This window comes from Manis javanica, chromosome 3, assembly GCF_040802235.1.
Source record: "Manis javanica isolate MJ-LG chromosome 3, MJ_LKY, whole genome shotgun sequence".
In the NCBI taxonomy this organism is placed as follows: Eukaryota; Metazoa; Chordata; class Mammalia; order Pholidota; family Manidae; genus Manis; species Manis javanica.
This window is the reverse complement of record NC_133158.1, coordinates 12,630,516-12,657,246: the sequence shown is the minus strand read 5'-3', so window position 1 is coordinate 12,657,246 and position 26,731 is coordinate 12,630,516. Positions and strand designations below refer to the sequence as shown.

The 26,731-nt window shown below is 40.3% G+C and overlaps 2 long non-coding RNA genes across 17 annotated transcripts in view; one reads left to right on the top strand and one right to left on the bottom strand.

Moving 5' to 3' along the window:
* The window catches only part of LOC108391663 (uncharacterized), a 284,047-nt gene that overhangs the window by 212,716 nt on the left and 44,600 nt on the right, over window positions 1-26,731 (bottom strand). The window contains exon 4 of one of the 13 annotated variants that reach the window (XR_012128940.1): window positions 3,884-4,018. The exons of the other annotated variants lie outside the window; for them this stretch is intronic. This is a non-coding gene — a long non-coding RNA (uncharacterized lncRNA). Of the gene's footprint in view, window positions 1-3,883; window positions 4,019-26,731 lie in introns of those variants that run through there. 13 annotated transcript variants of the gene reach the window in all.
* LOC118972528 (uncharacterized) overlaps window positions 1-26,731 on the top strand; it is a 465,003-nt gene that overhangs the window by 400,150 nt on the left and 38,122 nt on the right. Inside the window, exon 8 of one of the 4 annotated variants that reach the window (XR_012128949.1) lies at window positions 5,870-26,618. The exons of the other annotated variants lie outside the window; for them this stretch is intronic. This is a non-coding gene — a long non-coding RNA (uncharacterized lncRNA). Of the gene's footprint in view, window positions 1-5,869; window positions 26,619-26,731 lie in introns of those variants that run through there. 4 annotated transcript variants of the gene reach the window in all.

The following is a 26,731-nucleotide window of genomic DNA, read 5'->3' as shown; positions in this document are numbered from 1 at the left end:
GCAGCCACTTGTCAAGAGAGAGGAATGTAGAGCTGAGGCAGAAGTTCGAATGCCTTTCCTTGAGCCCCTGGTCCAGCCCTAACTGGAATTTAATATCCCCTTGGAATTTTCAGGATTGTGTGCTGGTGAATTCCCATTTTTGTGTAAATTAAAGTCTGGATTCCAGCTCTTGTGACTAAAAGAAACCTGACTAGTAGGTATGCCTCAGTCTGGCAAAGTACCTAAGCAGAATGTTGTAACTTACAAAAGCTTGGGATTCCCCATTCCAGGAATGGGATTTTCTGTTTAATTAGTACTTTATCCTGATGCTTTTCTATTGTGATAAGCAAACACATAGGTGATGATCCATTTTCTTGCACTGAGGCCTTTTTAGAGCCAAGACAGACTGGAGACAATTTGGGTTCATAAATTTAAATGCACTGGGTTGGCCTCCACTGATGGACAGCATCTGTTTATCAATGGTGGATATTTCCCTTTAGGGTCATTAGACAGTAAAGCTGGAAGACACCTCAGACCATCTGGTCTGGCCTCCTCATCCAGTGAAGGAGGAAACAGAGGCCCACAGAGACAGTGTTTACTAAAACTGCATGTGTGAGCTCGTGGCTGAGCCAGCATTAGAATTCACGTCTCCTCACTGTCATCCCTTTACTCCACCGAGTCCCTGGCCCGACTGATGTAACCTGTACTATTTATCCACTCATGAGGGAAATATGACAATTTCCTTGAAGAAAGATAGAGCCTGTAACTGTGTGCTTAGAGAGGTTCCAAGTGAGGTAGAAAGAGGTGGACTTGGAGTCAGAAAAGATCTGCATGACCTTAGTCAAATCACCTGGCCCTTTGAAGACTCAGTTTCCCTATTTGATGAGGGATGGAATCAGTACTTTTCATCTCATAGGGATGTTATGATGATCAAATGATAAAGTACATATAAAAGTGGTTAGACACTGTAAAGTATGATTCATTCATTCAACAAATTATTAGAGGCTTACTTTGCTTGGTACACACGTAATAGTTAACAAAACACTCACCTGTGCTCATAGGAAGCTTCTGTTTTAACATAGGGAGATAGAATAAGCAAAACAGAAGAATATTTTGAAGTCAAAGGAGTTAAGTATTGTGGAGAAAAATAAAGTAAGGAAGGGGAGCAGAGGATACAGAGGTAACCTGGCTGGGCAGGGAAGCCCACTTGAGGGGGTGACAGCCACCTAAGGGAGAAGAAAGGACCAGTCCTACCAATGGATGATGCAAACCCCGAGCAGAGCAAGCAACAATTGTTTGGGCCTGGAGGTGGAACCAAACAGCCCTCCTTTGTAAAACAAATCTTCCTTTTGTGGAATCATTTTAAATACACTCCAACCTCCCGTATACTTGGTCAGCTAGTAAGCTGTGCTCAAATATCTATCTGGTGCACCTCGGAAGGTGACAAAATATAACAGGTAAAGAGGTGAATGAAAAGAGAGTTGAATGGTGGGGAAGTATAAATTGGCATGCCCTCTCTTAAGGGAAATTTAGCAATATATCATTTTTGTCCTTCCACCCAGAACTTCTAGGTACTTATACTAAGAAAATACTGGATTAGGATGTGTGCAATGACCTGGCTACAAAAGTGTGCATTTATGTCAAAATTATAACAGTTCAAAATTTAAAACACCCTAACCATCCACCTATGTGGAATTGGCAATGAAGTATGCTATTTCCACCAGAAATTCCAGGAATGGCTTAGTTCAGGCTGACTTCATTCATGGAACCTATTCCTGAACTAGGCTCTATGACCCAAAAGACAGAAATCACTGTAATAAGGAGTAGTTCTAGTAGCCATTAAAAATGATACTGTACACAGTTGCCAATGTTTGTCAAAACACTGTGCCCTTAAAATGAGTGTACTTTTTTGTCTTTGCATTTTATTGTCAGTAAAGTTTATCAAAACAAAACAAAAAAATAGAAGTATATTTATTAACATGACAGATTTTTATTTGCGGAAAAAAGTGAATCACAGAATGGCCACATGTGCTGCATATGAGTAAAAGTGAAGTTTAGAAGAATATGCTTCAAAATATTAAAACACTTTCTGTGTAGTTGGCTTATAAATTATTCTTACTGTCTTTTTATTAAGTAATTTTTTATTGGAAAAATTAAAACATGCTCGTGGTTTCAAAAAAAATCACAGTACAGATGGAATACAAAAATGATATGTCTATCTCCTTCAAATAACCATTTTTATAGTTTCTTAGATATTTGCCCAAAAAATTTTTTTATATACACAAGCACATACATGTGTATCTGAGTTTTTCTTGGTATAAATAAGCCTTTTGAGCATACAAATAGGAGCAAACTAAATACCCTGTTCTGCACCTTTTTTCCCCTTAATTCACCTCAAATAGAATTCAGTATCAGCATTTATAAATAAATCTGCACCATCTTTTCAAATGACTGTGAATTAATTCCATTACAGGGATGGCCCATAATGAACTTAATCAAGCCCCATACAAATGAACATTTAGATGGTCCTAACTCTTTTGCAAATCTTAAATCCTGGCATTTTCTTTAATGTACCTCTTTTGCACATACGTATGTTTTTTCAATGATCAATTCCTGAAAATGGAATTGCTAGGTTATAAGATACATACATTATTATCTTCATTGCATATTCCAAAATTTAATATGTTGTAAATTATGTGAGTAGTTTTAAAAAGTAAGTTACTTTAAAATGGTATTGGAGAGCCCACAGTTCTTTCCAAAATCCTCATTAAGCTCAACTATTGTTCATTTGGCCCTGAGAGGAAAAGGGGCTATGTGCTGGCCTTATTGTGGTGCGGTGCCCAAAGGACACAAAATTATTAGGTTGCTGTATTTGAGAGGATGATGACTGGAGTCTGAACAACAGCCTCAATAGATAGTCTATCTTATCATATCAGAAAATCTCAGGGCTCCTTCCCAAAGATGTGTGCCCTCTTAATAAAGCAGCGGGTTAAGAGAAGCTGCGGGCTGAAGGAAAAGGGAGTGTATCTCTGATATCTTTGGCATCAAAATGCCCTGAGAGAGGCAAAATGGCAAAAAACCATAAAAATTTCATAGCCTATTAAGAGTAGCATGGCAGATTTGGCTGAGGCTAAGAACAGAAGAGGTAAACTTGCCCTAAAAAGAAAATAATGGTTGGACTGAAATTACGTATAGTTTATTGTCCGGACGAAACAGCTTAAAGTTGTTATAGGATCTGATTGCCAAGCAGTATAAGTAAGCTGGGGTTGAAGCAATGTACAAGTGACAGACAGTTCTCATTGCAACTGGCATCTTAGTAGAAATCTGTTAATTGTGTGTTCAGGGAAAATATCAGAAAAGGGCATTAAAACAACTGTCTAAACAGCATGAAATGAAAGCATATTTGGCATGTTTCCTCAAAGGACAAGAGGGTAAATGTTGACAACTTTCTTTAAATGTCAGGAGATGAGTTTGCTTAGAATACCTAGACATAGGATTTAAATAATATGATCCAACTAATCATTTTCCACTCCTTGGTATGCTTCTTAGTCCAATAATCCTTCTCAGCTTCTTTAAAAATACACTTTTGCCTTGTGGTTCCACCTCTAAAAATTGTTTGGGTTGCTGTGTTTATACTGATATCAGAAACTAATCTCAGAAGATTAATTTCCATGAGGAAATAACTTAGATATTGGATAAGGTACATTTGGGAGTTGAGGAGTGAGGGGGAGCAGTAAAAGAAATAACTGATAGAAAGAAGTGCTTCAGATGTGTGTACATTTTATACACAGTCTACTACAACAATCGCTGGGCATATATAACTATATTTTAAGTAATTACAAGTAAAAAATTCAGTTCCTTTGTCATACTAGTCACATTGCAAGTGCTTTCTCCATGGAAAGTTCTGCACAGCACTGGATTAGACCTTGGAAATAATTCTCAAAAGACCATTCTTTGGCCAACCCAATTTCCATTGCTTCCATCCATATTTCTAAATGGCACCGCGAGTCAACACTTATTTTCTTGCTTCAGATGTCATCTGGTGAAATAATATGAACAGAAATCATTGTACTGGCTGGAAGTTCTTGGAGGACAGGGATATCCCATCTTGCATGCTTGACAAATGCCTAGGACATACTTGGTGCTCACTAAATGTTTATTGGCTGGCTGACTGATACAATAAAGAAGGCATGAAAGAATAGAGAAAGCGCATTACACCAGAACTAAGTTCAGTTCTCTAGACAAGACATCTTATTGAACGATAGGAACCAAATAATGAATCAGAGTTTGAGAAGGATAATTGAACATTGAAGACAGGGTTGCTGTCAAGACTTAGATAGCTTGCTTAATCACACTCCTGTTTTCCAAAGACTCTCTAAATCTGAATCATTCATCTTCTGTTAGTCTGCTTGAAGAAATATTGGCTCAGAATGCCACTCTGAAACTCCTTTTTTACCATAATCCTCTTTGATTTTGTCCTTACCCTCAGCCTTCTTCACTTCAGCAGACTTACATAAAATGTTATGATTCCCACAAATTCCGATTCTAAAGTGTCTGTCTCATGGTGGCATCTATGGAATCACCTTAATTTTACCAGAAAACACTCTCTGGATCACCTTATCAGGCATGCTGGCCGATACATAGATAATCCCATGCTCTGTCTGTGGGCTTTTCTGGCAAGGAAAAAGCCTGTCGTTCTGGAGAGTACACAGACCTTGCACTGCACATACATGGGTTTAAATTTTGGTTCTTTCATTAGCCCCTGTGCGAATTATTGAACTTCTTAGAGTCTTCAACTCATCATCAAAACTAAAAATAATGCCAGCTTCAAAGGTGGCTGAGCCATAGCAGGCCCTTAGCAGATGGCAGCGACTCTTAAAAACTAGGACTGATAAATAACTTGAATCAAAGAATATGAACATGACCTCCCTTTCATGAACATTTTTCTCTAACCGTGTCCTTAGATTTCTATGCCAGCTTACTTTTGAGTGCCTCCATTGTCAACAGATGGATGAAATCACTAACTTTTATCTGTTTTTTATGCCCGGTTTGTCCTTAGATTGACTAGCAGGGTGTAGAACGTGGCCCCCAAGATCCTCACACCCTAGCATTACTCCCATCATTACATGATAAAGGGATTTTGCAGATGTGATAAGGTTGCCATTCAGTTGATATTGAACTAGGGAGGTTATCTGGCTGGACCTAAACCAATTATATGAGTTGTTTAAAAGCAAGAGTTTTCTCCAGCTGGGGGCCGGAGAAGTCAGAGAGATTCAAAGTGTGAAAAGGATTTGATGCAAGAGAGAAATTCTGTGGCTGGCTTTGAATTTGGAGGTGGCATGTGCAAAGGACCTGGGAGCAGCCTCCAGGAAGTGAGAGTAAATCCCCAGATGATGAGCAGCAAGAAAAAGGTGACCTTGGTCCCAGAGCTGCAAGGAAATGGACGGATCTTGGCAGAAGACTCTCTCCTGTCTCCATATAATACCCAAGTCAGGCTGGCAGCTTCATTTTAGCTTCATGCAAGTCTAAGTGCAGGACCTATCTGAGACATCTGATCTGCAGAACCATGAGTTAGCAAGTGAATGTTACCGCATGAAGTTTGTGGTATTTTGTTAGATAGCAATAGAATACCAGTGCACAGGAGGTGGTGGTGGGGCTTGGGGAAAAGGAATAGAATGAAAGATGCCTGGGGCCCAATCAGAAGGGAGTAAGGAGGAAAGGGAAGGTATTGAGACAGGACAAGAGGGAATAAAAATAATGTAAACTTTACACAGTAAATGAAAAATTGTGAAAGTGCAGACAAGCAAACCAGAAAAGGCCTAATATTGTCTTATATTTACCTAAGGAACGAAACAAAATTAAGGAGTTTTCCTTATTTCCTAACATACAGAGGAAAAAGATGTGAAGACCCAGGGAGAACAACATTTGAACATGGAAACCACCATCTACAAATGGAGAGAAACCTGGAACACAGCGTTCACAGCCCTGGAAGGAACCCCACTGCCTATCAAAATCTGTTTTAAGTTGCAGTCTTCATTTTGTAAATGAAGGTTGTGGGCAGGACCTCATACTGGGATGGTGTGACCTGTAGGCAGGCCCTTTAGTTCTAATTCTGACGTCAAACAAGACACGTCTCCTCTCCATACCTGTTTCATCATCATTGAAATGATTTCCTTCTACCATTCATTATTTTATTATATTTTATCTTATTCTACCACCCTGCATTTACTAAGATACTTAGAGCAATACAGAAACGAGACAACTAAATTCAACAATCATTTAATGCACACTTTCTATGATCCAAGTACTTTGCTGGATGATGAGGACACAGAAATGGGCCTGGTGTAACACTGGATCCCAAGAAGCTCCCAGTCTAGGGGACTCTGATGTCAGATTTTTAAATTGACAGATAAAAGAAAGTCAACTCATTAACCATGGGAACTAACTATATATTAACTCTCCTTCTTACTAAAAACTCAGTGTATAAATTCGGAGGGATTGTAAGACTTCTGAGATCAGAATGAAAACATAGCTATTGTGAAAGTGGGAAGTTAACTGAAATGTGTTGATGATCAATAATACATTCACTACTTTACTGCTGATACCGGGGTTCTTGTTTGCGAAGTCGAAGAATGAGCTTCACAAACACCCAAGGTAGGAGAGTCAGGGAGAGGCTTTTATTTAGAAATAAAGTGAGAGGAAAGAGCTCCTGGCTCACTCCAGGAGGGGACAAGACAGCCCGGGGTGGTGTGTTGTCTAGGGGATTTATAGGCAGTAGAAGATTTTAGGGAATGGAGGGCTTGGGGTGTGGACTTGTACCACCTGCCCTGCCCTCAAGGTGGGCTGGGTCGTTGTCTGTCTGCTAGGGCTGTTTGCAGTGAAGTCACGGGGTATGCTGAGATACCCTTGCAGAACACTCAAACATTCAGGGCCAAGTTGCTCCTGGCCTTTTGACCTTTAACTGATCTCACTGAAGATGTCTATATTCCTAGTCTAGTATCTTTACCCTAGAGAATTAATGTGACCTTGACTTTGCATAATGCTGAATACAGAGTTTCGATAGGGACTTTACATTGTTACATTGCCTTGACTGTAAATATCCTGCCTTGCTTTTTCCGGAGGCCTCACCCTACTCTGTCTAAGCCCACCGTCCCTGTCTCACTGCCATCCTCTTCTAATACCCAAAAGTATTCCAGGCAGAATTTGTCTGAGAAAAACCAAGTCCAAGAGCAAAAGGCAAGGGAAGAAAATCCAACTTCTTCAGCAGTGGTGTTATGAGGAATTTCTGTTGAGGATTTGTGCCTTATATCTTAGCTTAGGAACCACCTATATTAAAATTACACTAAAAAATATTTTTAAGACTGCCATCTGTGAATATAACAGCTATGAGTAACCTGAATATATAGTAACACCAAGTGTGGCTTTATACTGTATGAGTCAAAGTTTAAAGGTAAATCCTAAGCAGACACATAAATTGCAGCAGAACAACCACTGGGGAAGATTAAGATTGGATTTAAAATTGGAAGGGCCAAAATCTGCCTTGGATATTTCTAATGACTGCTGAACAGAGGATAAGTGGTGTGTGTCTTAGTTCTAGACATTAAGGTACAGTGGACCCATTAAAGGATAATCTGGGAAATAATAGTGATGATGATAATAATAATGCAATAGTAATAGCTCTCCACTCTGACCTTGGCTGGACTATGGTTCCATTCAGCTTCCTCCAAGCCCAGCTGTTGAGCTTGCACTAGCTTTTAACTGCTGATCAGCATTGCATCTGTATTCATTCCCACAGAGCAACCTCCTACCTTTGAAGGAATAAATAAACGTAACAGTGAGCCCTTCAACAAATGCCCACCCATGGCTATTGTAAAGACTTTGAACCAGTCAGTTCTAGACCTGCAGACAGATTTATCTAAGTGGCCTTTGCCATTATGGAAACCCATGTTGAATGGGAAGACTTACTGCGGCTAGTGTTTCTAAAATAAAAATATAAACTACATGGGAGTCAAGTCCAAAACCACCTGGCAGTTTGCAGAGCAAATCTAAACACAACCTTCTACAGGAGCAAATGTACAGAAAACCCACCAAGCTTTTATAATCCCAGCCCAACTATTTATAAACACTCTTCAGCCGAGGTTCAGTTTTAGCTCATTCTCATGCTAATGTCTAAGTTATAGGCAAGTAAAAACAAAACAAAACAAAATTACTTTTTATCACAGACAAATCTAGGGCCATTTTTTTTCACTACCAAAGAACAAACCTAGGTTCAGAAGTTTACAAATAATTTGGGTGGTGATCATTTCATGAACTAGAAATATGACAAATGATAGCTGTGTCTGAATAGGAGAGAAATAGAGCACTCGCCCTTTCTTTTTTCTGTGTTCTTGATTGTCCTCATTTTTCCCTTTTTAAAATTTTTATTTTGGGTTGCATATTCAGTTAACTGCTTACTGTCATATTCTATTTATCCTCAGTGAAAGACTAAAAAAGTACAAAACACACCCTCCACAGCTATTTGCCAATAATTTCTGGATCCGTAAGGGCTGATCTCATCCTATCCTCCTTTCAGCCCCATCAAAATAATGGATGGTGCAACCTCTCTCTAGTGGTTGCCGGTATGAATAGTCATGTGCTGTGGTAGGAGTTTTTTTCTTCAGACAGGGCAAGAGTCCTAAATGCTACTGCTTGAGTAACCACCATCTTGGAGAAGAACAGGATGAATAAATTCCTTGTGTTAAGTTTACCTTACAGAATATTTAGAGGACAGACTATGGGCGGTGACATAGGTCTCTCACCAGAGATGGACATCATGAGACACATGTCAAGCCTACACAACCACCACCACCCCAGTCCCCATCCCAGGCCCTTTTCCCGATTCTTGAAATTCTTAAAAGACACAAATCCCAAGCTTTAAGTGTACCTCCTCTCAGAGGCTGCCTGGACTCCCCTCTCTTTGAGTGGGTACTTTGAAGATAGGGTCAGTTGTTGGCTAATTACCATAAAATATGTTAGAAATGTTACCTCCTAACTCCCTGGTTTTTAAAATGGAATCTTACCCTTAAGATGGAGTTCCTTCTGTTCTTACTGTTACCATTTATATCTCAGCATTTTTCATCATAGCAGGAAAGTTAACCATGATGCCTGTCCCATGAGCTTGTTTTACTTCAGTGCCAACTACTTTATAGTAGGAGTCAAATGTTTGTTGAATTAATGGATGAACCAGTAAGTGAATAAATAATATCATATCTGATTCAAGGACATCCTTGTAGTTGCCTTGGAAAAAGAATTGATTTCTTTTTCATCTGTAATCTGGGCTGAATTTGTAGTAGCCAACATTTTTTTTTTTTTTTAGCATTTATAATGCCCAGGCTCTGTGCTAAGAGCTTTACATGAAATGTCTCATTTAATTTTCAGATGATCATAATCTTCAAATGAACCCTCAATTGATGGCATGTTCTCAAAAGTAGCCACTTGTAAGTAGAAGCTGTGTATCTCAGTTCTGGCCTAGCTGACTCATGGCCTGTCCTCCACTGAAACATTTTAGATATAACCTTTCCAGTCCTAAAGTTTTAACTTAAGTAATAGAGTCCTCTGAAAAGTCTAGGTTTGTACCACCTTTGGTGGTAATGGTGGCATGTGGACTTGCTGAGTCAGGGGCACTCCAGAGGGAGGGATGGATCACCTCCAATTCCTTTGTAGTATAAAGACGTCAATCAGGAAAGATACATATGTTAATAGAACTGTTTGCATATTTCCCTCTATCCAGGGCATTTTCTTTTATCTTATTTCAAGTGGGTGAAGTTAATCTTCACATTTCAACTTTGAATACAGAAATGCATTCTTGCTAAATCAGGCACCTCTTTTTCTATGGAAATAATCACAAGACATGAGTGAGGTGATGGTGCAAAATATTCAGCCTAGATTAAATATATTGGGGAGGTGCCATCATATATTAGATATGTCAGATCACATTACATGAAGCATGTTGTGTTAGGAACTCCAGGTTGTTCCCTAATACTTTCTCTGTGGAAAGAGGCCTCTGATTTTTAGCTGTGTATCTGGCTACCCAAAACAAATACAATACTTAACAGAGTTGCGGCCATGTGTCTAAATTTTGGGCAGAACTCTGTAACTGGAAGTACCATGTGGCAGCTCTTGGAATCTTCCTGAAAAGCCTTTTGCTATGCTTCCTTTGCTCCATCGACTTCATTCCCTCTTTCCCAATGGTTGGAATTTTAATGTGTTGGCTGGAGGTAAAGCAACCATAATGGACCATGAGGTGGCCTTTGAAATAGAGGCCACACACAGGGAAACAATAAGATAGAACAGTCCAAGCTTCTTGAGGCCTTCGTAGATAGAACCTTCATAAAAACCCCATTCTACCTATCTCCAGATTTTGACATAAGGGAGTAGATGTCAATCTATAAGCCACTGTGACAAGTTTATTCATTTATGGCAAAGCTAATCCTACCTGACTAACATGCCAGCTACACAGTAAGACCTTGAGAATAATATGATAGTAATGGCTAGGCAACAAATATGGATGTCAACCTTATACCAACATTGTTATACCAACCAAGATAACAGGATCCAGTTATCTTTCTATTAAGATATAGATATTTTATGCAACAGTCATGTGGAATTATAATGGAAATAGTGGTCACTTTAGGGGCCTGGGGAATTACAGAATCAATAGATAAGTGAAACACCAAAAAAAAAAGCTCAACTACTGGGTAAAAGGCAAGGAGAAGAGTTAGCTAAGAACTAGATAATTAAGTGAATACATGAAAACATATGCTCAATAGCTCAATCAAAAGTGGAATTTGAAAGCAAGTTCGGGTTGGCCGTTTTAGATCTGTCTCAAATGATTCAGTTCATAAACCTGAGAACAGAGCAAGGTTGGGGTGGGAAGGGGGCTTGTAAAATGGTCTGCCTTGCCTTACTCCATCCATTCCCAGCAAAAGCACTTCTCAAACTGGAGATCTTATCAAATATGCAGATGCTACTTGAGAAGACCTGGGTGGAGCCCAAGACGCTGCTTTTCTAAGAAGCTCCCAGATGATGCTCATGTTGCTGGTCCACCTATGGACCATGCTTTGAATAGAAAGGCTCTACACAACTTCCAGCGATATCTCTTTAAAACCCAAATCAGATCACTCCAGTCCCCTGCTCAAAACCTTCCAGAGGCTCCCCTGCAATCAGAGTAGAATCCAGATTCCTTATTGTCCCTTGGGACCCACCTACTCTGCCCACATTGCTGGCTGCGTTTCGACTCTCTCCTTTGTCTACTCCGCTCCAGCCTACTGGATTTCTTTTTTCCTCCCAAATATGCCGTTCTATTTCAGTACCTTGCTTCACTTTTTTTTAATGGCACTTACCAATACCTGGAATTCCAATTTATTCTAAACCAGTAGAATGTAAGTTGCTGGAAGTCAGTCCATAGTAAGCACCACTGTATTCTCATTACCTAGTACAGTGCCTACTACAACATAGGTGCTCAATACAAATAAATGCCAAAAGCTGAAGATTAGACCACAAAAGTAGCCAAAATAACGGATCCTGAGCACAAAACTTCAGTGGACAAGGGAAGCGTGATAATGCCCTTCTCTGCAATACACACACACAACACACTGTAGTGTCATAGAAGAACTGACTCCAAAATAAGTCAAATCCCTACAGCAAACAGCACCTCACTGGACTCCTGGAGTCCCAGCAGATGGCTGACCCTCAGAAATGCCTGACACTACAAAGCCCATGAGGACAAGGGAAGCGGGGCTCTACCCGGGTGTCTGTTGTGAAAGCCAGCCTTTAAGCTCCAGGGAAATGCTTCTGTGACAGCGATGATTTCTGTGGCAAAGGGGACTGAGGCACAGTCCCTCCAACTGAGACAGATCTCTAAATGTGACACCGTTTCCCAACAAAGGCCTTCAGAAGAGTGAGTGAACCATCTTTCTTCAAGTGTCTTCTTGCATTTCTGTAAAATCCAAATAAACATACACATTCCAGAAAGGTTAGCCAGCTCATGCTGTGGAAAACGGCCATCATGTGTTTCCTTTCAAGTCACCCCTGATTCCCTCCCCAAGGGGGGAAATAAAACATTTTGCAAGTCTGAGAACACTCAAAATAAGCCATCATTTAGAAGTAATGACTGATCGTGCTATGCACATAAATAAAATCCATACTAAACTTAAACACATTTATAAGGTCTTTGTAAAGACTTTGCCTTTTCTCTATAAATGTCCAAAAAGATTAATTAAGAACAGGATGACTCATCCATCTAGATTGATTAAATGTATATTTAAGGGTCAGACTAGAAACAATGCCTAGATACATTAACATACAATTGGCCCACAGTGATTAGTCTGTTTATTTTACTTGCCGACAATATTTCTAGAATTAAGTCATTGTAAATCTATGACCTGACAGAAAGACAGGACCACCCTACTTCCCATCCAAGAAGTCTCTTCTCTGACCTCCCAACACCAGCATTCACCCCCAGTATTTTAAGGTTCCTTTAAAGCTTCGGAAGGGACCAAAATACCACAATGCACAGGGAGTGCTACTAGAAACTGCATCCCAAACTTAGCCCATGCCTTCTCCTATTAACCCTCTGAACAATGTATCTGCCCCCCCAGAATTTCTTCTTCTTTTTCATGCCTTCCTTTCACATCAGAGAACATTCTCCAAAAATGTACTCTTTCCAAAAACAAAGCATTCATTATATGCTGATATCCAGGCCTAAAGGGTAGTAACTAACGTGGTGCCAACCATGTGCAGTCTACTGTATTCTTGTGTTGTGCTCTTTATTTCAGTTAATGTTCGCCAAGTGTTTTGTGAGGAAGTATTCATATCCCCAACTCAAAAGTAAGTGAGACTGGAATTCAGAGAAACTGAAATTTTTGGCTATGTTCACCTAGCTAGATTGATGAAAGCAGATTTAATAGCTTGGTAAGTGGGAGTTGTGAGCCTGGGCTCTTGGCTCTTGGGCCATGTTGTTTCACAAATGTCATGAGAATCTTGTCACTTTTGCTTCTCTGAAGTAGGACTCCTGGGCCCTCAGTGTGAGCAGTTGAAGGTTGAGACTACACTTTTTCCCCAAGTTCCATCACCATCCATGTCCTCAGTAGCAAGTCAAGCTCACTGTGTGTGCTCCAGACATGTTTGTTGGTAGGACACTAAACATGTCAGTCATTTTCCTTTGGCTCTGCTTTGGTTAAAGTGGCCAATTCTCTGGCACTTAACTAAGCCACATTTATTAATATAAATGCTAGGAGGTATTGAAGAGCCAATCATACTTCTAGACTGACATGCAGTTCTAAAAAGAGTGTACCAACAAAGTTGTAAAGAAAATAAGGTACTTTGAGAGAAAAGTAAAAGGAGCCCAGGACTCAAGTCTCCCTCATCAAAGTGGTGCAAGATTGGGTTTGGTGTGAAATCATCACACCAGCACCGTTAGCTACCCTTTCTGAGGCTCAGCGCCTTTGTCTTCAGAAAGGGGTGCTGAATGATCCATCAGTGAGAACTATTTTTCTTATTGATCCCTTGCCTTAGGTTCTATATAACATAAATAATAATGATGTCATTGCTAGTCATTTGCTTCAGATTATCTAATTGCCTTATCTGTGCACTGTACTAATAAGCACCTTACAATCTTAAACTCATTTACTACTAACTAATAGTTCTATGAAGGAGTGCTGCTGTATTCCCATATTACAGATGGGTCTGCCGAGGTCCACAGAGGTATGCTTATTTGCCCACCTCATACTGCTAGTCATTCTCCATTGGAAGCAGACACTTTAGCTCCAGAGCATGCTCTCTTAACTTTGATGCTACATGGGGAGTAGTTACATAGCCACAAAGCTGGTGGAGGTCTGACATGAACTGCTGCACTAGAAGAGGTTGGCCAATTTAGCTTCCAAGTCCAGGACCCTCCTTGTCTCCTCCTTGTCCACTCTTTGTCCCTGCCCCTATACCAGTGTTTGATTTTTTAAGCCAACCTATAGTTGAAGAGAAAACGGAAGAGAAGTTTCTTCCACCAGAGCTCATTCTCAAGTGGCCTCTTAACATTTTTAAAGATAAAATGATGACATCATGGTTAAGACAGCAAGGAAAAAATAGTGGAGAAGTGCTATGAAAGTGAAAGTGTTCAGCAAACAGGGGCTCAGGCCCTGCCTTTCTCCAGTTCAGCCCGTCTGCCAGACTCACTGTGCTTGTTAGAGAGCTTTTCCTGCCTCTACCCACTCCTCACCTCTAATCGCCAGCATCCTATGGCCTCGAGGTTCACTCAGTTGATTCCAACTCACCCATCAGATTTCTGCTTAGACCTCCCCTCCTCTCAAAGGCCTTCCTGGACCCACATGCCCAGCCTACTCCATTAGGATGCAGTAGTCTCTCCGGGCTCCTGTAAGTGCAGTAGCCTATAAGCCTCATGAGGACAGGATCCAGATCCAGCAGGTGAACCTCTATATCCCCAGAGTCTTGCCTTGTGCCTGACATATAATTAGACACATAAGTGAACATATGTTAAATGGCACCTTTAGTAACTACAAAGCATGCCACTTGTTTCAGGATTCAGAATCATGTAATAAAATTCTTAAAGGTCAAGTTTTTCATGACCAGAAAGGAATACAAGCAATTGCAGGAAGGTAACATTCGGTCTGTTTTCTTAGATCAGTCAGTAAGTTGAAAACCTGGAGAAGGTTCGACAGTGTTTATTGCTGAAACATTCCTTCCTAAAGGGACCCCGATCCCTCCTTCTGTCACTTAAACTCATTCTACTTCACTTGATTCTCTGTGAAGGTAATGTTTAGGGATTATAATGATAATTATGACATTTCCATTTAGCTTTCTCTTCTCTGGATTTAATAACCTGAGCTTCTTAAAAATTTCCCTATAAAAAATCTATTACTAATTTTCATTGCTTTCCTACTTCTCCATATTGCTCATATCTTAACTTTTATTGTTAAATCTCATAAAAAAGGAAAGTTTGAGGTTCATATTCTTAACTTTGTTCTCTGAGAGCTGAAAGACAAAAAAAGAAACCCAACGATTCTATCTAGAATGTGATGAGTAAGATACAGGTTTAGTTATTGGTTACTAGTTCTCAGTCAATACTTTTTTTTTCTTGCTATTTGAGGCTCAAATTTCGAAACATGCTCTACTTTCTACAAAGTTCTAGAACACAGAGCTGATGTGAAGCCCATGGTTCAGTATAGGCACATTAAGATTTTAGAAATCATTCCACATTTTTCAGAATGGTCCCATTTCTAATATTCAGACCTATTTTTCCATTAGTAGAATTCATAATTATCATATCTATTTCCTAATTTGGGGCTCAGAAATATGGTCAACCTACATATAAACTCTAGGTAATGATATTAATAACACTATGAAGCACTGATTGCAGCCTCCCTCTGTAGATGGTACTATGTTAGTCATTCATAGGCATTTTCTCATTTGATCATTAAAATACCCTTATGAGATATATTCTACTTTTGTACCTATTTTACAGATGTGGAATTGGCTCAGAAAAACTTACATAGAATCACCTGTCAGTAGGGGGCAGGGCAAGGAATCTAACAGGCCTATCTGACAGTATATGCTAAGCTCTATGCACATTGCTTAAAGCTCTAGAAATATTGATTGTTTGGTTTTTGTTTCTCTATTTGTATATTTGTAAATGGCCCAATCTAGGCTCATACACTCAGTAGCTTCATAATAATTATTTGATTTTTGGCATGGGAAACTTTCATACTTTGTTGACAAGACGATAAATTGGTTCATCCACTTTGGCGACATCTAGGACTGTTGGAGATGTGCATATCCCAGGCCCAGCCATAATTCCCTGGGTAGTGTGGCAGATAGAGCTGGTCAACTCACCCAACCCCCTTCCACAGCCCCATGCCATCCAGAAAGCTTCCTCTAATTGGCTGTGGAGTGAACAATATTCTCTTCTGGCCAGTGGGGTATAAGTGAAAATCATGAGTGGGAGTACTTGCTACAGGGACCGTATGACTAGGCTGCTTTATCAGACTTTTTCTCTTTTTCCTCACTGCTGACTGGAACAGACATGAGGCCTGGAGTTGCTATGCCTATTTTGTAGCCATTAAGCAGTCAACCTGAGGATAAAAGTGCACCCTAAAAGGAAGGCAGAGCTGAGACAGGGACCAGCCTGGCTCCCTGCGGCATCGCTGAACTGCCATGGTAGTCCTGGAATGCCTTCCCCTAGTTTTATTGATACATTAGGAAGAATAACCTCCTGGACTACTAATTTACTGTTAGTTGAATTTCTTTTCACTAGTCTCTAGAGAAACTGTCACACATGTACACAACATAACATAAACAAAATTTTGTAATGTGAAAATTATAAACAAAGCTTAATGCCTATCAAAAGGCATTAAATGTATAAATAAATTATAGCATATTCATGCAGTGGCAGCACATAGCAATTTAAAAGGAATGAATTAGGCCTACATGTATCAAAACAGATAATTCTTGAAACAGAAATGTGAAGTAAAAGAGGACAATTACTGAACGATGTGTTCTGTACAATACCACTTAAATGTATTTTTAAAACACATAAATAATTCTATGTATTTCATGGATATATTCACATATACTGGAAGCATAAATACATGGATATGTGAAGGAAGCACCAGCTTCCAAGAAGAAGGCATGAAATTGGGAACTGCATATAGAACACTTCATCTAAACCTGAAGTGTTTTATGTCATTAAAATAATCTGAATCAAAATACATCAAGAAGCAAAAGGATTAAAGATGGCGGCGTGAGAGGAGAGACAGAGGCTTCCTCCTAAAACTGGATACAATTAGAAAATACACTTGGCGCAACTAATCCTAAGAGAGCAACAGGAAAGAGGACAGTGCCAGATTGCACACACCTGGAGAAAAGAGCAGACCACAGCGAACGGGGTAACATACCAGAGCTGTAACGGGACCCGAGCCCCTCCCCGACCCCAGCTCACCGGCGGGAGGAAGACAAACGGAGCAGGGAGGGAGTGGAAGGCTTGGGACTGCTGAATACCTAGCTCCAGAGATTTGCGCTGGGAGCACAAACCTACATTTCATGGTGCTTTCATCATACTCTTCTGATTACAGGGTTGAAAAGCTGGGACAGATGGAGTTTCTGGGGAGACTGGGATTCCGGCTGCTTGTGGAAAGCAGGGATCCATATCCAGCTGCTCTGGGACAAAAGCTTATACCTGTGTGTTTGGCCCACTGGCTCAGGCAGTGGAGACAGGCACAGCAGCCGAGAAGCAGGGAACAGCTCTTTCCTCCCCCAGGCACCAGTACCGCTCCCCTGAGACACCCAACATTGCTTCAGGGGCTCAGCAGCTCCAGAATAGAGTTTATGGACACTAGAGGGTGCCATATACAAATATGAAACGCCAAAGAAACCTGGTCCAGAGTAAAATTATTAATACAACTCCTGAGAAAGATTTAAATGATATGGACCTCGTGACTCTTCCTGAAAGGGAGTTCAAAATAAAAATCATCAATATCCTAATGGAGGTATGGAAAGACATCCAAGAACTCAGGAATGAATTCAGGTCAGAGATCCAATCATTGAAGAGCATGATGGAGGGCATTAAAAGCAGGTTGGATACGGTGGAGGAGATGATAAATGAAATAGAAACTAGAGAAGAGGAATGCAAAGAAGCTGAGGCACAAAGAGAAAAAAGGATCTCTAGGAATGAAAGAATATTGAGAGAACTGTGTGACCAATCCAAATGGAACAATATTTGCATTATAGGGATACCAGAAGAAGAAGAGAGAGAGAAAGGGATAGAAAGTGTCTTTGAAGAAATAATTGCTGAAAACTTCCCCAAACTGGGGGAGGAAATAATCGAACAGACCATGGAATTATACAGAACCCCCAACACAAGGGACCCAAGGAAGACAACACCAAGACACATAGTAATTAAAATGGGAAAGATCAAGGATAAGGACAGACTCTTAAAAGCAGCCAGAGGCAGAAATCAGATCACATACAAAGGAAAGCCCATCAGACTAACATCAGACTTCTCAGCAGAAATCTTACAAGCCAGAAGGGAGTGGCATGATATATGTAATGCCATGAAGCAGAAGGGCCTGGAACCAAGATTACTTTATCCAGAAAGATTATCATTTAAATTTGAAGGAGGGATTAAATGATTCCCAGATAAGTAAAAGCTGAGAGAATTTACCTCCCACAAACCATCTCTGCAGTCTATTTTGGAGGGACTGCTATAGATGGAAGTGTTCCTAAGGTTGAATAGCTGTCACCAGAGGTAATAAAACCACAGTAAAGAAAGTAGAACAGCTAATTACTAAGCAAATGCAAAATTAAATTAACTATCCCCAAAGTCAATCAAAGGATAGACAAAAAGTACAGAATATGATACCTAATATATAAAGAATGGAGGAGGAAGAAAAAGAAGCAGAAACTGAAAAAACCTTTAGATTGTGTTTGTAACAGCATACCAAGTGAGTTATGTTAGACTTTTAGATAGTAAGGAAATTAACCTTGAGCCTTTGGTAACCATGAATCTAAAGCCTGCAATGGTAGTAAGTACATACCTATCGATAATCACCCTAAATGTAAATGGACTGAATGTATCAATCAAAAGACATAGAGTCACTGAATGGATAAAAAAATAAGATCCATCTATATGCTGCTTACAAGAGACTCACCTCAAACCCAAAGACATGCACAGACTAAAAGTCAAGGGATGGAAAAAGATATTTCATGCAAACAACAGGGAGAAAAAAGCAGGTGTTGCAGTACTAGTATCAGACAAAATAGACTTCAAAACAAAGAAAGTAACAAGAGATAAAGAAGGACATTACATAATGATAAAGGGCTCAGTCCAGCAAGAGGATATAACCATTACCATTATAAATATATATGCACACAACACAGGAGCACCAGCATATGTGAAACAAATACTAACAAAACTAAAGGAAGAAATAGAAAGAAATGCATTCATTTTAGGAGACTTCAACACACCATTCACTCCAAAGGACAAATCCACCAGACAGAAAATAAGTAAGGACACAGAGGCACTGAACAACACACTAGAACAGATGGACCTAATAGACATCTATAGAACTCTACATCCAAAAGCAGCAGGATACACATTCTTCTCAAGTGCACATGGAACATTCTCCAGAATAGACTACATACTAAGCCACAAAAAGAGCCTCAGTAAATTCAAAAAGATTGAAATACTACCAACCAACTTTTCATACCACAAAGGTATAAAACTAGAACTCAATCGTACAAAGAAAGCAAAAAGATCCACAAACACATGGAGGCTTAACAACATGCTACTAAATAATCAGTGGATCAACACCAAATTAAAATAGAGATCAAGCAATATATGGAAACAAATGACAACAACAACACAAAGCCCCAACTACTGTGGGATGCAGCGAAAGTAGTCTTAAGAGGAAAGTATATAGCAATGCAGTCATACTTAAAGAAGGAAGAACAATCCCAAATGAATAGTCTAATGTCACAATTATTGAAATTGGAAAAAGAAGAACAAATGAGGCCTGAAGTCAGCAGAAGGAGGGACATACTAAAGATCAGAGAAGAAATAAATAAAATTGAGAAGAATAAAACAGTAGCACAAATCAATGAAACCAAGAGCTGGTTCTTCAAGAGAATAAACAAAATAGATAAGCCTCTAGCCAAACTTATTAAGAGAAAAAGAGAATCAACACAAATCAACAGAATCAGAAATGAGAAAGGAAACATCACAACGGATCCAACAGAAATACAAAGAATTATTAGAGATTACTATGAAAACCTATATGCAAAGAAGCTGGAAAACCTAGGAGAAATGGACAAATTCCTAGAAAAATACAACCTTCTAAGACTGACCCAGAAAGGAACAGAAAATCTAAACAGACCAATTACCAGCAACGAAATTGAAGCGGTAATCAAAAAACTACCCAAGAACAAAACCCCCGGGCCAGATGGATTTACCTCGTAATTTTATCAGACACACAGAGAAGACATAATACCCATTCTCCTTAAAGTTTTCCAAAAAATAGAAGAGGAGGGAATACTCCCAAACTCATTCTATGAAGCCAACATCACCCTAATGCCAAAACCAGGCAAAGACCCCACCAAAAAAGAAAACTACAGACCAGTATCCATGATGAATGTAGATGCAAAAATACTCAACAAAATAATAACAAACCGAATTCAAAAATACATCAAAAGGATCGTACACCATGACCAAGTGGAATTCATCCCAGGGATGCAAGAATGGTACAACATTCTAAAAATCCATCAACATCATCCACCACATCAACAAAAAGAAAGACAAAAACCACATGATCATCTCCATAGATGCTGAAAAAGCATTTGACAAAATTCAACATCAATTCATGATAAAAACTCTCAACAAAATGGGTATAGAGGGCAAGTACCTCAACATAATAAAGGCCGTATATGATAAACCCACAGCCAACATCATACTGAACAGTGAGAAGCTGAAAGCTTTTCCTCTGAGAACAGGAACAAGACAGGGATGCCCACTCTCCCCACTGTTATTTAACATAGTACTGGAGGTCCTAGCCATGGCAATTAGACAAAACAAATAAATACAAGGAATCCAAATTGGTAAAGAAGAAGTCAAACTGTCCCTGTTTGCAGATGACATGATATTGTACATAAAAACCCTAAAGACTCCACTCCAAAACTACTAGAACTGATTTTGGAATACAGCAAAATTGCAGGATACAAAATTAACACACAGAAATCTGTGGCTTTCCTATACACTAACAATGAACTAATAGAAAGAGAAATCAGGAAAACAGTTCCATTGACAATTGCATCAAAAAGAATAAAATACTTGGGAATAAACCTAACCAAGGAAGTGAAAGACCTATACCCTGAAAACTGTAAGACACTCTTAAGAGAAATTAAAGAGGACACTAACAAATAGAAACTCATCCCATGCTCTTGGCTAGGAAGAATTAATATCGTCAAAATGGCCATCCTGCCCAAAGCAATATACAGATTCGATGCAATCCCATCAAATTACCAACAGCATTCTTCAACGAACTGAAACAAATAGTTCAAAAATTCATATGGAAACACCAAAGACCCCGAATAGCCAAAGCAATCCTGAGAAGGAAGAATAAAATGGGGGAATGTCACTCCCCAACTTCAAGTTCTACTACAAAGCCACAGTAATCAAGACAATTTGGTACTGGCACAAGAACAGAGCCACAGACCAGTGGAACAGAATAGAGACTCCAGACATTAACCCAAACATATATGATCAATTAATATTCGATAAAGGAGCCATGGACATACAATGGGGGAAATGACAGTCTCTTCAACAGATTGTGCTGGCAAAACTGGACAGCTACATGTAAGAAAATGAAACTGGATCACTGTCTAACCCCATACACAAAAATAAATTTGACATGGATCAAAGACCTGAATGTAAGTCATGAAACCATAAAACTCTTAGAAAAAAACATAGGCAAAACTCTCTTGGACATAAACATTAGCGACTTCTTCATGAACGTATCTCCCCGAGCAAGGAAAACAAAAGCAAAAATGAACAAGTGGGACTATATCAAGCTGAAAAGCTTCTGTACAGCAAAGGACACCATCAGTAGAACAAAAAGGTACCTTACAGTATGGGAGAATATATTCATAAATGACAGATCCGTTAAAGGGTTGACATCTAAAATATATAAAGAGCTCGTGCACCTCAACAAACAAAACGCAAATAATCCAATTAAAAAATGGACAGTGGAGCTGAACAGACAGTTCTCCAAAGAAGAAGTTCAGATGGCCAAGAGACACATGAAAAGATGCTCCACATTGCTAGTCATCAGAGAAATGCAAATTAAAACCACAATGATATATCACCTCACACCAGTAAGGATGGCCACCATCGAAAAGACAAACAACAACAAATGTTGGCGAGGTTGTGGAGAAAGGGGAACCCTCCTACACTGCTGGTGGGAATGTAAATTTTTTCAACCATTGTGGAAAGCAGAATGGAGGTTCCTCAAAAAGCTCAAAATAGAAATACCATTTGACCCAGGAATTCTACTTCTAGGAATTTACCCTAAGGATGCAGCACTCCAGTTTGGAAAAGACAGATGCACCCCTATGTTTATCAGCTCAAAATAGAAATACCATTTGACCCAGGAATTCCACTTCTAGGAATTTACCCTAAGGATACAGCACTCCAGTTTGAAAAAGACAGATGCACCCCTATGTTTATCGCAGCACTATTTAGAAAAGCCAAGAAATGGAAGCAACCTAAATGTTCATCAGTAGATGAATGGATAAAGAAGATTTGGTACATATACACAATGGAATATCATTCAGCCATAAGAAGAAACAAATCCTACCATTTGCAACAACATGGAAGGAGCTAGAGGGGATTATGCTCAGTGAAAGAAGCCAGGGGGAGAAAGACAAGTACCAAATGATTTCACTCATATGTGGAGTATAAGAACAAAGAAAAACTGAAGGAACAAAACAGCAGCAGAATCACAGAACCCAAGAATGGACTAACAGTTACCAAAGGGAAAGATACTGGGGAGGATGGGTGGGAAGGGAGGGATAAGGGTGGGGAAAAATAAAGGGGGCCTTACGATTAGCATGTATACGTAGGGGGGGCATAGGGAGGGCTTTGCAACACAGAGAAGACAAGTAGTGATTCTACAGCATCTTACTACGCTGATGGACAGTGACTAATGGTGTTTGTGGAGGGGACTTGGTTAAGCGGGGAGTCTAGTAAACATAATGTTCTTCATGTAATTGTAGATTAATGATAACAAAATGAATAATAATAAAAAAAATACAGCAAGACATCTTACCAAATTTGTTAAACTTGGTGGTAGATCCATAGGTATTTGCTAACTCTGTTTTTTTCCATATTTTTAAAGTGCTTTATACTTCTTAAGAAATTTGATGGAAAAAAGGAAAGAGACTATTTCAAAAAACAGCTGGATATTTACATAAAAGTGCTTGGCCAAGTGTAAGGTGACCCATAAAGTAGTGTGCTTTATGAGTATCAGCGCCATCAGCCAGGAAGGCTGTGCTGAGCAGTGGGCTTCTCAGGAGCCCTGAAGAAAGGGTGCAATGAGAAGATCTAGCTACGCCATGGAGATGAAGGGGTGTTACAGACTGAATCGTGGCTGTCGAAAACACATAGGTTGAAACCCTGACCCCCCAGTGTGACCATATTTGGGATAGGGCCTTTTGGGAGTAAGTCAGGTTCAATGGGGTCCTAAGCATGGGGCCTTAAAGCAAACAGGGCTGATGGTCTTAGAGGGAGAGGAAGAGACATTAACAGCACACCCACAGAGAAAAGGCCTGGGTGACGGTAATGAGAATCATAAAGCACCCTGCTATCTACTGTATATAGGCACTTTATATAAAGCACTTTAAATTCATAGAAAAATGTGATGACATAGCACACAGGTGGTGGCTGTCTGCAAGCCAAGAAGAGAGGCCTCGAGGGAAACCAGAGAACTCATGTTTTCAGTAGTGAATGGTACTGTGTAATGGGACGCACTGCAGAAAATGGGGGTGGGTAATTTTGGGAGGGCACAAAGCCTGAGGAGTGCCAAGGTCAGTCAGTGGGCAGCGGCCAGGGAGGCAAAACCTTTGTCATTTGCCCACTTGACTCCTCACAACAAAAAATTTGCATGTCAGATGCCTTTAAAATATTCCTGAGGACATTCATATAGAAGAGAAACCTGTGTATAGTTATCCAGAGCTACAGAGAAATTCAGGTAAAACATGTTTTTGTCCCGTAATGTTATACATTGAATTTTCTAGGAAAATAAGATACTACATAGATGGAGGGAGGATTGTACTTTGCCCCACCTGTCCCAGCTGAGGTCTTCCTAGAATAAGCAGCTCCTAGTTGAGCTACCAAATGAGTCTAGCTGCCTGAGAAATCACAAATAAGACCAGCAGAACAGTCAGCGGAACTCACACAGATTGCAGACCCATGGACTTGTGGACAAATATAATGGTGGTGGTTTTAAGCTACTGAGGTTTGGGGTGGTTTGTTCCATGGCAAGAGGCAACAGAGCCTGGCAGCCACAGCTCTCCACCCACCGTGGCATGCAGCGTTTGTTCCTAGCTCCTGTCTGGGGCACTCACCGCTTCAGTGCAGGCTGGCTGACTTCCAGCCACCAGGGTCTGAATGGGTCTGCCTGGCGGCTCGCTCCAAAGCCTGCCAAGGGTCTGTCCATGCCGGGAAGTGAACACTCTGTACCCCACCCACCCTTAATGGCCCACCTAAGTTGGTGTAAAAATATACTCCATTCCCCTGAACCTTTGGAATGAATAGGCTCTACACTGTTTCCCAGAGTTCCCCTGCAGGCTAACACTCTGGTCTCCCACTGGCTTGTTATCAGACCCTTTATTAGGAGCCATCCCTTCTGTATCGCTCTTTCCCATGATTCTCCTGGTATTTTCTAAATGTGCCAAATTAATAACTTTCACTCAGTACTTGTCACATACTCTGTTTCAAGTCAGAATACAAACCAAAAAGATGTTGTGCAAATTTAGACAAGTTCCTTTATCTCTGAAGCTTGGTTTCCTTATCTGTAAAATGGGAATAATAGGAGCATTTATATCATGGGAGGTGGTCATGAAGACTTACTTGAGATAATGTGTGTAAAGCACCCAGTAGGGCTCTTAGTGGCACAGCAATCTACCTTATCTAGCCTCCCTCCTCTCTGGGTGGGTTGTGAGTGGCCAAGGCCCTGGTAATGTCCAGGCTACTACTGAAGAATTCCCAAGTACCAGCATAGAGAGGCCGAGGACGCCTGCATTCAGTCACTGTGTATGGGGGCTTTTTCTGGCTTTCCTGTCACGTCCCAGTGCAGAAGTCTGAGCCCTGCACCACAGATCCATGTCTGGAGGACACCGTGGCTCCTGACTTCTGAGTTGGCATGCTGGGCTGGAGCCTGCTGCGTGCCTGACCCCAGGAACGTGTCCCCAACAGGAAGGAGAAATGTAGTCAAGGAAGTGTGACAGACCTCACTGGAGACAATTAGAAAAACATCACTGTGCCTCGTAATGGAAGGTGAGCACAACTGCAACTGTGGCCTTCAAAAGGAATGGGGTGGGGGAGGAAGTTCTTATTTTCTCCTTTAAGACAGAAGTCTGGCTACCCAAAACCCTCCACTCCTAATGGCCTATAAATACACACTCAACTCTGGAGAAAAAAATTAAGAGCACAGTTCCGCCTCATGGAATATGAAACACATTCCATTCACTCTAGTACCGTCTGTTCTCTTTGAAAGGCTGACTGCTTAATTCTCCTCCCTCATGACTTGACCCAAGACATTCAGGGATGTTTAGGGGAGAACCGGACTGCAGAACGGGATCATAATGCTCAGCTGGTCCCCACATCTGTCTGAAAGTGCCATCAGACCCAAGATGAGGCATGTGAGGTAATGAAAGCAGAGTTCTAGCTCACAGCCAGGCCAGGAATAATGGCAGAGCTATAATTAGGGTTTGGATGGAAGTGACTGTACTAGACCCTGGAAGCATCTCAACAGCATCTTCAAGTCACTTTTGGGAAAGTCCCTTCCTACCACTGTTGTCTTCTTGTCATGCAATAGGATGTCAGTGTCCGGGCCATTTCCTACCAGAAAACCATCAAGGGATCTGTGTAACACTTGGAAAAGCTTAAAAGGGCACCATGGCTTATATGCCTTGATTCTGACTGAAAATGCTCTCTCTCTCTCTCTCCTCTCTCTCTCTCTCTCTCTCTCTCTCTCTCTCTCTCTCTCTAAAAAAGAAAGTATTTTTATTCTATTGTTTGTTGGGTCAACACAGTTAGTATAGCTTGTGGCCATGTGCTCTCCAATCACAGAACATCAAGATTTTGCAATATACCTTTGCACAACCCACACTAATTCAAAGCCTTGTGATTCGCAGATGCTCAGGGACAACTGTGTTGTAAAAGTGGAATGTGCTTGGGTCTGCAGCACATTCTTCCTTGTAGCCCTTGAGTAGGTTATCCAGCCTCTGCAAGCCTCTAGCTCCTTCTGTGTTACTTCCACTGTGAGCTTGCTTCCTCCCCTCCTAGGACTTTTTGAAACGTAAAAGGAGAAAAAAATGCAATACAACAATAAAAATCCCAGCACATGTGTTCAGGACATGTGAGTTCCCATCATTAGAGCATCTCTTGAGGTTCTTAACTTGTAAGAAAAAGCAAGTATGAAAAAAAGAAAAGAATGGAAAATGGAACATAGGCTATTGGTTGAGTACAGTTTCTGGAATTAGACTACTTGGGTTCAAACATTAGTTTTGCTATATCCTTGGAGTATGACCATGGACAAAGGTCATATGGATTAAATGAGCCAGGCCACTTCTGTTAGTATCCTGATAATTATTTTTAAAATGTTATGATTGGAGCCAGTGTTTTTTCAAACCAAGGAACATGAGCTATCGGTCATAAAGCAGATGCCTGGTAGCCATTCAGAAGGATGCAAGGCACTTGGTAGCAATTTGTGTGGCTGCAGATAGGCACAATGTACCAAACCAGTACACCATGTAATGCTGCTCTCCTAACACCCCAGTGGGTCCCAGTCAGGTGGGATAAGCTAGACAAACCCAGATTGTTACAAATTTTACTTAAGGTATTAATGTATACAAAGGCCTCTACTAAAAATAATAGATTGGTCTGGAAACAAAGTTATCCCCAACCACCCTTGCATCTTAATTCATTTATTTG